Raw genomic sequence first — 14,250 nt, forward strand, 5'->3', positions numbered from 1 at the left:
AACTTCGGCTTAGAGTAAATATTTGGCCGTATTCCAGCTGAAATCAGCTTTTCGGATTCAGCAGAATACTTCCTGGAATCTTACTCGAAGCCAAAGATCCACCCTGCTCTGCAAGCTTGAATTTTGCTCAATACAGCTTGCATGAAAGCGTGAGCTATTATTATTATTGGCAGGCAGGTGACGCCATTGCATCCCCGTTCACGATCACAAAGCGGATGGGATACCCTTACCTTTAATGTCACTCTTTAATTTATAACAATGGCTGGGTCAAAGGGTACAATTGTGCCATTAGCAGCTGCTTTGACATGGAGAACAGCTTGAGTCATGGGCTGCTTGGGTGTGGGGGTGGGTGCTGGGCCTTTAGGGGGTTTTGTTGTGAGGACGATGGTGCTATGGCACTAAGCAAGGGGGGGGGCATGCCATTGACATTGTGCGCCACAATGGGGAATGGCCCGCTGATGCTTAAGGAGTTCAAAGGAGCTCACGTCCCATAGTGCTCTACCTGGCAAATGCATGTAGAGCCTTTCGCCTGCCAGCCCCTGATTTCAGAGCCAGTACATATGGCGTCCCTGCAGTCATGGGCTCGGGGTGCCCGTAGCACAGACAGAGCATCCTGATATATATTAAATCCAAGCCATGTTTAGTAAACAGACCTTTATCTTTTGGGAATGCACTCCCAGCCTCACTGATCGTGGGTGCTCCTCCTGCCCTTTAACTGATAAAACCTGTCTAGGGCAGCTTGTGGTGTACAGGCATAATGGTTATCTTTACCAATGCAAATGCCATTGAACAGTTTACCTGGTGTTAGTATTGAGAGCGCAATTTAACGTATGTGCCCCCTGGGGGAAGAGGAATTGCTCAACAGTAGGAGGACAATGGGGGATAGAAGGTGGGCGGCAGATGGAGCAAACACAGGACGGGTTTTTACTTTGAACTAGAGAGGCAGGGATGTTGAGGGTTAGGGTGTGTGGGTTTGATGCATGGTGGACTGCGCTGTGTGGGCGGTCATTTGGTGCGTTCCAGAAAGGCAGGGTAGGCAGGCGAGTGATTGTGGTGCCTTTGGCCTAGATTTAGACACGCTAGATAAACACTCCTTATCTGTATGGGCAGCGGTTGCCTGACCACTGTGATAGGAACTTTCGCTCGTTGCTTTGTGTGCAGAGGTCACCGAATGCCATAGGATCGTTGGGAATAAGAGTGTTTTTATGTGCTTTGTTCGGATGCGGGTATAGTGCTGGCAGTTAGTTCAGTCTGTGTGTTTTTTGCAATGCTACGAATGAGCTGAGTGAGCCAGGCTCTGGAGCTGGTCCAGGTGAAGGGCAGCCCGAATCTGAGAAGGCCTTTTATGTGTCAGGAAAAGCCAGCTCCCCTTTCAGGAAACATTCCCAAGAATGGAGAAAGGAATGGGTGGGTAACAGAAACAGAATGAAATGTCCTGAAGGTATATAGAGTGATGAGGTGGGGAAAAGAAAAACAAACCCAATGGCCAGAGCCACATGTTCTGTCACCCCACCCTCCAAGGAGGACACGAACCCAGTTTGCCCACAAAGGGCAACCTGCACAGGTGCAGCACAAACTCTGGGGCTACCAAGCTCCCTTCCACAGCACCATCTGCACTGCTATTGACTCCTGGGTAGTGAGTGGAATCAGACACTGCATACAACTCTTAAAGAAAGAAAGGCTTGACAAATTTCTAGTAGTAAACCACTATTCGGCTGACTATTGATGTCTGGCCAAATAGTTTGGTCAACTATTCGTTATTCAGCCGGGTAGTACATTTGCTATTCGGTACACCCCTAATTTATATGAGTATCATTCCAATTCTGCTAGCACATTGCATAGTTAAGGTTAAGACAAATTGTCTATGGAGTTTAAGAGAAAAGGTTTTCTTAATAACTCTTCAACCCTTACATGAAACATTGTAAACATATTCTATAGTAGCATTTCGAAGTAGCTTCCACTGCATGGAACATTTCAGAATTTTTCGTGAACAGCTTCATATTTAAAATTAAAATAATACTTTTATCATGCTTTGAACACATTTCAACATGAGTTTACCCCATGGGGGAAAAGAAAATTCCCCTCAAATATCTCATAATTGGCTGCTTATATTTGTGCCATATTTTGCATGAGACACTGTTACAGTGAAAAATGAAATTGACACTCGACTTGGCCCGTTTTTAGGTATTAATGATTTAAGATTTAACTATATATGCCACATTGTAAGGGGCTCTGCCTTTGGACTATTACCTGACTTCGTGGTATTTTAGTGTCGTGGTATATTAGCAGTAAGTTGGCAATATCTTATTGTTTCTTGTTTGTTTGTTTGTTTGTTTGTTTATTTGATAGAGCGCAACCAAAACCCTCAGGTAGCTGGGCGCAAGTATTACAAGGATATCTAAAAGCTTAGTTACAGGGTAGCTTCATACATACATAAGTTGCTAAACAAAGTTAGATACAATGAAAGCCATATTTACAGCATGGGGTAGAGTCAGGTGGTACAATGGAGTATATACATTTGGAGTAGGGCAGGCCTAGTGGTCGTAGGAAAATATGCAGTCTGGGAGTGGGATCAGTCAGGTGTTGAGGAAGGTCAACTGCAATTCACTTCAGGCATCATTGGTCCATAACCAGGATAAAACATTTCGCCTAAATCTAGAGTAGGCTTGGTCTGTTCTAAGCTCTAAAGGGAGTCCATTCCAAGATTGGGCAGCTATAACTGGGAAACTCGAACCACCAGCTGTATTTCGTTTATATCTGGGAACCTCTAGGGTGTAGGCATTGGCCGATCTCGTGGGTCAGTCGGAGGTTCTCTTGTTTATTCTCTCTACAAGGTACGGAGGTGCTATATTATTTAGGCATTTGGAGGTGAGGGAAAGCGTTTTAAGGAGGATCCTGTCCTTAATCTTATGCCAGTGGACATCTCTTGTGAAAGCAGAGATGTGATCTTTGTTCATAATATTTAGAGCAGCTCTTAGGGCGTTATTTTGGAGTCTTTGCAATTTGTCTATGATGTACTTATTGGATCCTGCATATAATTTGTTACAATAATCCAGTCTAGATAATATGAGTGCAGTGGCTAGGGTGATACGGCTAGTTTCTGAGAGAAATGGTCTACAGGCTCGGAGCAATTTGAAAGTATATGCTGAGGATGATGCTACTGAGTTGACTTGCTTATTGAGGGTAAGCACAGAGTCAATATAGAAGCCAAGGGTTTTAACTGCAGGCATCACTTTAATTACATTAATGTCAATGTTGAAGGAGGCATAGTTAGGGTTAAGTTTTTTAATGGCAGTCTCAGATCCAAGGATTAATAGCTCCGTTTTATAGTCATTCAGGCAGAGGCCATGGGATGCCATCCATGCCTGAATGAGGAGGTATATCTTATTTCCTAAGGCCGAGTCTTCCAAGAAGTTGCCCAAAAGGGGAATGAGGATCTGGGTGTCATCTGCGTAGTTAGTGTAGGTGACACCCAATCTGTCCAACTTGTCGAACAAGGGCTTAGTAAAAATGTTATACATAGTAGGGGAGACACATGATCCCTGAGGTACACCGCAGGGGACTTGTATGGGATCAGCAGCTGCTAGAGGGGGGAAGACTCTCATTGTGCGGTTCGCTAAGAAGGATTGAACCCAAGTTATGGCATCACTTGAGAAACGGGTGGCTGCCCTAAGTTGATTGCATAAAACTGCATGGTCCACCAAGTCAAAAGCCGCCGATAAATCAAGGAGGAGTAGCATAGCTGAATTCCCATTGTCCTTCAGCTCGTCAATTTGAGTCTTGAGGTCAATCAAGGCTGTTTCTGTGCCATGGAGGGGGCGGAATCCAGACTGTTGTGATCCTAGTAAGTTATTGGCTTCTAAATAGTCCTGTATTTTTAAGTAGGCTACTCTGTAGAGAATTTTAAGTAAGAAGGGGACCGTAGTGATAGGTCTGTAATTAGATGGAATAGAAGGGTCTAGAGTTTGTTTTTTGAGCAAAGGAAGCACCTAGGAATGTTTAAGGTTATTGGGCACTAGGTTCGTCATGAACAAGGCATTGATAAGCTTCAAGATGAAAAGGGCTAGGTCTCTAGCTGTATCCTTTATGATTTGGGCTGGGCAGCTATCTCTTTAGCAGTTGGAGGGTTTAAGTGAGAGTATGATTTTTTCTGTTTCAATTATGGAGATTTTCCTGAAACTAAAAGGTAGGGTGGTGCTATCATGTGTGATAAGAGGAGGTTGCTGTTGAGGTAAGGTCTCTGAAGGTAGGAGCAGGGAAGCTTTCTTGTTGGCTATTTTAATTTGGAGGGATGTGATTTTATTCGACAAGGCATTCTGTATGTCAGTACACCAGGGCTTGTCCTTTGGAGTGTTATCAGCCTGTGGTATTGGCGATTCCATTTCACGAAGGATAGAAAAAAGTTCCTTGGTGTCTGAATTTGCCTTAGATATTCTGTCGTTGAATGTGGTTTTTTGTGCTAATTATTTCCTTCTTGTCCAGTTTAGAAAGGTTTGTTAATTTGAGCTTATTCTCCTCAGTGGGCGAGTGGCGCCAAATGGATTGCAACTTTCTTTTTTGCGCCCTTAGTTCTTTCAATTGGGGTGTGAACCATGCATTGAGGTGAGATTTCTGTCTACCTTTGCGATTTTTTGACTGGTGCAATAATGTCTAGTGCCTTGGTCATGGTACTGTTAAAGGCTTCCACTAGTAAGGTGGGGTCTGTACTGTTAGTTAAGTTATTAAGGTCAGGGAGAAGATATGGTATTAACTTTCCCGCCGCATTGTCCTTTTTACTCCTAGTGTGGAGTGCTGGTGCCATAACTATGGTTTTGGGGCGGATGAGGTCAACAGAGGCAGAGAAAGTGATTAGATAGTGGTCAGTCCAAGATTGTGGTGTAGTGTTGGTAATGGTAATGTTACAGTTCAGGTTGGCAACCCAATCTAAGGTCCTTCCTTTGGTGTGTGTCGGGGTAATAACTTTTGTGTAAAACCATAGTCCTTCAGTATTTCATCTACTGATTGGGCATGTTTGTCATCATTATCGTTAAATCCGAGATTAAAGTCACCCATGAGCAGGGTTTGCGAGTGATCTTTAGTGTTGTTGGCTAGGATACAGTTTAAGTCATCTTTGAAAGAGCCTAATGGCCCAGGCGGTCTGTAGACCACATGGATGGTTAGGGTCCGGTTGTTAGAGAGGTGATGTTTGGCTGTAAGTGTCTCACAGGATTGGTATGGTAGGGTATTAGCAAGTCTGAGAGATAGGTTGGTTTTATGGATAATGGCTAGTCCACCACCTCCGGCATTGGGTCTGTCGTCTCTAAGTATCTGGTATCCATCTGGTACAGCTATCATAAGGACAGGACCTGCAGCCTCATGGAGCCATGTTTCGGTTATGGCCAGTAAGTCCAAGTTCTCGTTGATAAGAGTGTCAGCGATATCAGTAGCGTGAGCCACCATGGATCTGGCATTGATGATTGACCCAGATAGTAAAAGGGTACTTGTATTATTTGTATTGGGTGGTTAAGGCTGTAGATATGTTAGCTCTCCAGTATTTCTAGGTATTGTAGCTGGATGAACAGCGGACAGATTATTAGAGTTATACTGCTGTGTACCTTTATTAGATAATTTTATGCATTGGACAGCTTTGTGTGTAGAACTTCTACTGTAAAATTTATTTTAGGTTTGTAGAGGCGTGGCAATCTTGATCTCAATCTCATGTTTCTGTCCTTGGGTCGGCATGAGTCCAGAACGGCAGTGGCAAGGAGGCCTAATATGAGTTGGATGATCAAGGTCCTTAGGATTTTACACATGGTCATGAGTAGGGCTCAATAAGTTGTACGTGATCACAGGTGAACTAGTGTAGTTAGGGGTAGGGCAGCTATGGACTCGCTGCAGCAATCAAATGGTAAGCCACCTATGGGCTAAATGCAACAATCAAATGGGGAGGCACATATGGGCTAAATACAACAATCAAATGGGGAGGCACATATGGGCTAAATGCAACAATCAAATGGTAAGCCACCTATGGGCTAAATGCAACAATAAAATGGTAAGCCACCTATGGGCTAAATGGAACAATCAAATGGTAAGCCACCTATGGGCTAAATGCAACAATCAAATGGGGAGGCACGTATGGGCAAAATTCAACGATCAAGTGGAGAGGCACGTATGGTCTAGGTGGATATAAGCGGTATGTCAGGTTGGTTACAAGTGGCAGTAGTTCAAGTAAAGCTGCAACATAAGTACTGGGCTTACTATGATTAATTTCAGGAAAGGGGACAAGTGCAGCATTAGTTAATAATTATGCATAGACTTGCTATGGAGCAAGCTCATGGGCAAAGTATGCCTTGCCTAGTAGGTAGGCGAGTAGTTACGGTAGTAGTGGACATAACATTTCCTTTAAAATGTAGTTAACAAACAATAGCACAAGTGGGCCTTCAGGAGGCAGTGTCATGCCACTCACCCGGCGGTCTGGTCTTTCCGCTCCTGCCCGATCGGCTCCCTCCTGGCGGCTCTATCCTCGCTTCCGCTCTTGGGGTTCGGCTCCCCGGGGTATTCCGGGAGTCCGGCGTTATGTTTCGCTGCGCATGCGCGGTCGCTCGTGTCCTCGCGCCCGCGCATGCGCAGTGTATTGGGCACTCGGAGCAACGAGGGCTTGCTTCTCAAGCCTCGTTCTGGGCTCGCCAGCACCTGGGAACGAGGCGGATTGCGGTACAAGCCTCTCAGGTGCTGGCAGCCCTATAAAATGAGTCCAGGCCATGTTCTATCGCGTCTCAACGCGGTTTTGCCCAGACCGTGTTTTCGCTCCGCTCCCCTGTCCCGTTGGTTCACACCTGTTCCAGGCCATTACCTTTTACCTGCTGATCTCCTGGTTCTAATCTGTGTCCTGGGCCCATTCCCTTCCACCTGGTTGCTCTCCTGGTTCAAATCTGTTCCCTGGTCAGTGTCCTCTATCAGGTTGCTCCCTCCTGGTTCCCTTCGGTTCCCCTGGCCATTATCCTTACCTGCCAGACCCTATCAGTTCCCTACCTGTCCTTTTGACCATAATCAGCTTGTTCTCCCCCAGTCCTTCTGCGCTCCTGCCTTGCCTGCCTCTTCCTTGGTGCTTGTCTGCGAACTCCCCCTTGCCTGCCTGGTACCTAACCGCCGTGGACAAGACCCGCCTGCTACCGGATATTTCTTCTACTGCTACGGAAGGACAAACCATTCTCTGCTCCCCCTGCCAGTGCTCGCACTGTCCTGACGTCACGATAATCAGGGGTAAAGCACACCGTGACGTTGGGAGTCGGTTCATCCTCCGCCCAGTTGCTAAGTTTGGGTTTAGGTTTGGACTGGCTACCCGCGTTACACTAGCTTCGGAGAAGAACAGACGGTCTGGCTGCCAACCAAAGACCTTCAGCAAGACAAACAGGTACCCACCGATCTCGTGATATCCACTATAACAGATTGAGACGCCTGCCTTCGTGTTCCGAGATGGAGGAGGATCAGGATCTTCGCAACGAGGTACGGGCTCTCAGAGCAGAAATGACGGCATTACGACAAGAGAACCAAACATTGCGACAATTGGTGATGCAGGGAGCCGTAGGAAGCACTTCGGCAGAAAACACCTTAGCCCACACTGCACCAATCAAATTTGATGGGGATCCACGACGTGTCGCCGAATTCTGTAATCATTGCCGGATCCATTTCCTTTTCAGAGCAAACCACTTCAACAATGACAAAGCCAAAATTGGGTACATCTTGGGAAACTTGGCTGGAAATGCTTTGGCTTGGGCGACACCCCTGGTTGCCACTAACAGTCCTGTCTTAAACGATTTTGTGGGCTTTGAAAAGGCCTTTTTGGAGGTCTTCCAGACTCCCAACTTGGCTTCAGTTGCTCAGAACCAACTGATGGACATCAAGCAGGGAAACGCAGATGTAATATCATACATAAGTCGTTTCCGACAACTGGCAACGGATTCACAATGGCCGGAAATAACGCAGAAAACCTTGTTTCGTCGGGGTTTGAGAGAAGAATACAAGGATGAGTTAATACACATTCCAGAGCCAGAGACCTTCCAACGCCTCATCGAACAGGTACTTCGGATAGACCAAAGATTGACAGAACGGAAGGTCGAGAGACGTCGGTTCGAGAGGGCCAATGCCAGAATGCCTAGTATTCCTACTGGTACCTTTGGTCCCTCGGAATCCGGACCCGAACCTATGCAGTTGGGGGCCATTAGAGGTCCTTTACCTGAGGAAGAGAAGAGACGCAGGAGGAATCTACGTCTATGCCTCTACTGTGGGGCTGCTGGCCACTTTTTGGGTACCTGCCCTCTTCGACCACAAAAGAAGGCGGGAAACTAGTGGACCTGTCGTGTAACGGAAAGGCTACGACGGGTCCAACTTCTTTATCTGTCCTTTCCCACTCCTGTTCGGTGCTCCAGCCCATGCAACCTGCCGTCTTGATGACCATGAAGATCAACATACAATGGATGGACCGGTCTTTGGAAGTCCAGGGATTGTTGGATTGCGGAGCCTCGGGAAACTATATTGACGAGGTATTCGCTACCACAAACCGGATACCGCTTTTGCCTAGAGGAACGGTCTTACCAGTCGAAGTCATTGATGGAACACCCTTATCCTCGGGACCCATCCGCTTACATACCGTGGAACTATCTCTTTTTGTCTCAGAACACAAGGAACAAATAGCATTGGATGTGATCAAGTCTCCCACATACAAGGTGGTCTTGGGGCTATCTTGGCTTCAACATCACAATCCGGTGATTAACTGGGAGACCCGTACTCTGACTTTTGCCTCCGCCTTTTGTCTTCAGCATTGTACCCCATCAGCCTTATCCCAAGACTCGGATCTCACTACCACACTGGAATCTAGTGGTACTGGGTCTGGTGTGAATTCGGTTTCTCAGATACCACAGGTATACATCGACTTCGAACATGTGTTCTCTGAGCCTATTGACATTCCCTTGCCGCCACATCGGCCGTTTGACTGTGCCATTGACCTACTTCCTGACTCCAAGATACCTCATGGCAAGGTGTATGCTTTAACTCAAACTGAGAGACAGGTATTGCAGGACTATTTGGCCGACTGTATGAAGAAAGGATACATAGTTCCTTCTAAATCACCTGCAGGGTTTCCTCTGTTTTTTGTCAAAAAGAAAGAAGGAACATTACGTCCGTGCATAGATTATCGGCAGTTGAACGACATCACCGTAAAGGATCGCTACCCATTACCTTTAATCCGAAACATTCTAGAAACCCTACATTCGGCCCGGATTTTTACCAAACTGGATCTACGGGGTGCTTATCACCTAGTCCGGATCAAGGACGGGGACGAGTGGAAGACGGCTTTTAAGACACCTTACGGGCATTATGAGTATAGGGTAATGCCTTTCGGCCTGTGTAATGCCCCAGCCATCTTCCAGCGCCTAATGGACAACATCTTTGGTGACTTGACAGGCATATCTGTTTGGATCTATCTGGATGACATATTGATATTTTCCTGTACCCCGGGGGAACACGTTGGACACGTCCGAGAGGTCCTCCATCGTTTGTCACTGAATCATCTGTTCGTCAAGGCAGAGAAGTGTTCCTTCCACCAGGACAAGATGGAATTCTTGGGCTATGTGATTAGCAGTGCAGGTATCCAGATGGATCCCGGAAAGGTCCAAGCGATTAAAGAATGGAGACCGCCTCATGATGTTAAGTCACTTCAGCGGTTTTTGGGATTCGCCAATTTTTATCGGCGTTTTATCCCGTCCTTTTCTCGGATTACGGCTCCCCTTACTAGACTGACCAGTAACAAGGTTCTATTTCAATGGGATTCTCACGCCGCGCTGGCATTCGATTCTTTGAAGACGGCTTTCTGCTCCGCTCCAGTTTTGCGCCATCCTCAAGACGAGCTGCCTTATATTGTGGAGGCTGATGCTTCAGATTTTGCTGTGGGAGCCGTTCTTCTCCAACAGGATGGACTTACTTCCTTCGAACACCCTGTGGCCTACTATTCTCGTAAATTAACTCCCAGTGAAAGAAATTATGCGGTCATAGAAAGGGAGCTGTTGGCCATCAAGACTGCCTTCGAAGAATGGAGACATCATCTGCTTGGGGGCCGCTTTCCGGTGGAGGTGCGCACCGATCATCGAAACCTACAGTATCTTCGTTCCTTGCAGTGTCGCACGCCACGTCAGGCCCGATGGGCCTTTTTCTTTTCTCCCTATGTCTTCAACATAACGTACATACCTTGCACTTCCAATCTGAAGGCTGACGCCTTGTCTCGTTCTTTGGATAAGGGAGGGGAGGATTCCGGTCTCGAAATGCCCTTAATCTCGCCTAGTCATTTTCTGTTGACTTTCTCTCCCTATCTTCAGACCATTCAACGGGAGACTTTGATGGATCCTGAAAGAACGACTCTCCGTAGGAGGACGTTGGTCACGGAACGTGATGGTCTACTCTTCTATCGAGGGAGACTGTACATCCCAAGGGGTACGGTTCGCAAGTCTATACTACATGGCTTTCATGACTCGTGCATCGGAGGACATCGTGGTGTCCGAGCCACCCAAGATTTCGTATCCAGACAGTTTTGGTGGCCCGGCTGGGCTCGAGAAGTCAATGAATACGTGAATAGTTGTCGGGTCTGCGCCCAGATCAAGGCTCCCAGGAGGCGTCCATTGGGGTTGTTACGACCCTCTGAAATACCGCCATATCCTTGGCACACCATTGCAACTGACTTTATTGTCGAGTTACCACCCTCAGACGGATGTACCTGTATTATGGTGGTAGTGGACTGCTTCACCAAGCTCGCCCATTTCATTTCTTTCCATGCGATACCCACAGCCGCTCAAATGGCATCTGCCTTTTTGCATGAAATATATCGCCTACATGGCTTACCTGAGAAGATTATCTCGGATAGGGGGCCTCAGTTCCTTTCCTCCTTTTGGTCCAAACTGTGTGATCATCTTGGCATTCGCAGAGCATTGAGTTCCGGTTACCACCCTCAGACCAACGGTCAGACAGAGAGGACCAACCAAACCCTGGAGGACTATCTTCGGTGTTATGCTAACGCCACGCAATCCAACTGGAGATCGCTTCTGGATCTGGCGGAGGTCTCCTATAACAACTCCATACATGCCTCTATCGGGGTGAGTCCATTCTACTGTTCTACGGGTCAACACCCCAAACTGCTGCCTTTTCGTCCAGTGTTGCCCAGTACCGTTCCTTCTGCTGATCATTTGGTATCCACCATACAGAGGCATCACGAGTTGGCACGTGGGACCCTGACGGAGGCACGGGAGCGCATGAAGAGACAAGCAGACAGGGGTCGAACCCTGGAACCCGATTTCCAGGTGGGGGATCGGGTTTGGTTATCTTCAAAGAATCTACCTCTTCGTAACCTCCCTATCAAGCTAGCACCTCGTTATTTTGGTCCATTCAGGGTCATTCAGCGCTTGTCCTCTGTGGCCTTTCGTCTTCAGCTACCCCCTTCCTGGCGGATTCATCCCGTTTTCCATGTTTCCCTCCTGAAGCCCTATGTGGTTGACGAGTATGGACGTGCAAGTCCTCGTCCTGCCTCTGTCCAGGTACGGGGGTTTCCCGAATTTGAGGTTCAGGAGATTTGTGACTCGCGTTTACGTCGGGGTGTGCTTCACTATTTGGTGGACTGGAAGGGATACCCGGCTTGCGATCGCACCTGGGAACCACATGTTCATGTGCACGCTCCCCGTCTTATCCGCGAGTTCTATCAGCGGTTTCCTTGGAAACCTGGGGCCCCGGGTCTTTCTGGGGGGGGTCATAGTGTCATGCCACTCACCCGGCGGTCTGGTCTTTCCGCTCCTGCCCGATCGGCTCCCTCCTGGCGGCTCTATCCTCGCTTCCGCTCTTGGGGTTCGGCTCCCCGGGGTATTCCGGGAGTCCGGCGTTATGTTTCGCTGCGCATGCGCGGTCGCTCGTGTCCTCGCGCCCGCGCATGCGCAGTGTATTGGGCACTCGGAGCAACGAGGGCTTGCTTCTCAAGCCTCGTTCTGGGCTCGCCAGCACCTGGGAACGAGGCGGATTGCGGTACAAGCCTCTCAGGTGCTGGCAGCCCTATAAAATGAGTCCAGGCCATGTTCTATCGCGTCTCAACGCGGTTTTGCCCAGACCGTGTTTTCGCTCCGCTCCCCTGTCCCGTTGGTTCACACCTGTTCCAGGCCATTACCTTTTACCTGCTGATCTCCTGGTTCTAATCTGTGTCCTGGGCCCATTCCCTTCCACCTGGTTGCTCTCCTGGTTCAAATCTGTTCCCTGGTCAGTGTCCTCTATCAGGTTGCTCCCTCCTGGTTCCCTTCGGTTCCCCTGGCCATTATCCTTACCTGCCAGACCCTATCAGTTCCCTACCTGTCCTTTTGACCATAATCAGCTTGTTCTCCCCCAGTCCTTCTGCGCTCCTGCCTTGCCTGCCTCTTCCTTGGTGCTTGTCTGCGAACTCCCCCTTGCCTGCCTGGTACCTAACCGCCGTGGACAAGACCCGCCTGCTACCGGATATTTCTTCTACTGCTACGGAAGGACAAACCATTCTCTGCTCCCCCTGCCAGTGCTCGCACTGTCCTGACGTCACGATAATCAGGGGTAAAGCACACCGTGACGTTGGGAGTCGGTTCATCCTCCGCCCAGTTGCTAAGTTTGGGTTTAGGTTTGGACTGGCTACCCGCGTTACACTAGCTTCGGAGAAGAACAGACGGTCTGGCTGCCAACCAAAGACCTTCAGCAAGACAAACAGGTACCCACCGATCTCGTGATATCCACTATAACAGGCAGGAGCTGCTTTAACTAATGTGTTGTAATCAATGTAGTCAGTGACCATATGACAAGCACAGTGAGATATGCGGTCGGTGAATACAACTTCAAACCAAATACACGGTAGCACACATTCCATGCATGGCAGTAGTTAGGAAGTTAATATGAGTACTGTGGGTAACAGAAGCAAGCGCAATGACAGAGGAGCAGTGGTGTAAGCAGCAGGCACCATTACAACAGAATGTTAGCGGTATGCGGAAGCTCGTATACCATTTTAGGTTGCAGAGTTCAAATTAAAACATTGAGTACAAGGAACAGGAATGAGAAGCGGTAAACACTGGTAGTAGAGCAAAAGACACTTGGCGGCCGGGCAAAGTTTGTGCAGCAATGTGCGACTGTTTTTAGTATAGAAGTGCCGCGATGGCAGGCAAAAATGGTCTATGGGCTCAGGGTCACGTTCATATGGAGAGGCAGTCTAGCAGTGAAGGGCAGTGTTGCAGGCCAGAGCGTGATGGTAAGGCAACAGGGAGCTTACCATGTGGTCAGAGGTCTGGCAGTCGGTGAGTGGGCGATCTCTTTAGATGTGTGTTGCACTGGCAGAGTTCCTGGCCTCTGTCGCTCTGTCGTCTCTGGACAGGATCGGGAAAGGAGCGTGCCTTGTGTAGAGAGCCTTAGGGATATGTGCCAGCTCACGCCTTCCGGCGCCCTCAGGGTCGGAAATAGGAGTATCCACCAATAGAGGCGCATCAGTAGCGGCCCTGGTTGCCTAGCAACCAGATGCTAACAGCTCGGCCGCCATTTTAGGTACGCTTCTCGTGGAGGAAACAGGCATCGGGCAAAAATGGGCAAATGAGAAGCTGTGGGCAATCGCCTTGGTGGTACATCAGCTGTATTGCAGGTAGATTAGCAGCAGTTCTGCTTACCAGGGTTGGGGCGAATATTAAGGGATATGATTGTCGCATCTCAGCAGATTGAGCTGGCGATGGTCACTGCCCCTCCTGGCTTCTGTGGCTTTGGGGGATGCAGGCATAGTGGTAAATTAGCATTGGTGGTATAGTGGTGAGCATAGCTGCCTTCCAAGCAGTTGACCCGGGTTTGATTCCTCCCCAAGGCACCAAATATGTAAGGGGTTTGACTTTGGACTATTACCTGATTTGGCTGTATTTTAGTATTGTGGTATATTAGCGGTAAGTTGGCAATATCTTATTGTTGTGGTAAATTTCTGGTGAGCATATTCATAAAACTGCCTTATATGATAAGACAAACCTTCCCTTTTTTATAACTACGCTCTAGGGTGTAATGTAGGCATGTACCCTATGATTAGCACATTTTATAAAAACCAAATATTGTCATAGATTGTGTATAGTTTGTGCATAGATTGTGCAGATGACTTATCTACAACATCAGCATATATTATTGAAAGATCCTGTTCAGCTTCCATGCATAGCTGAACACACTCACACAACACACTGGCTTTCTAGCTTGGTTTTATATTCC

This window comes from Ambystoma mexicanum, chromosome 1q (genome assembly GCF_040938575.1).
Source record: "Ambystoma mexicanum isolate Mex_15411 chromosome 1q, UKY_AmexF1_1, whole genome shotgun sequence".
Taxonomy (NCBI): domain Eukaryota; kingdom Metazoa; phylum Chordata; class Amphibia; order Caudata; family Ambystomatidae; genus Ambystoma; species Ambystoma mexicanum.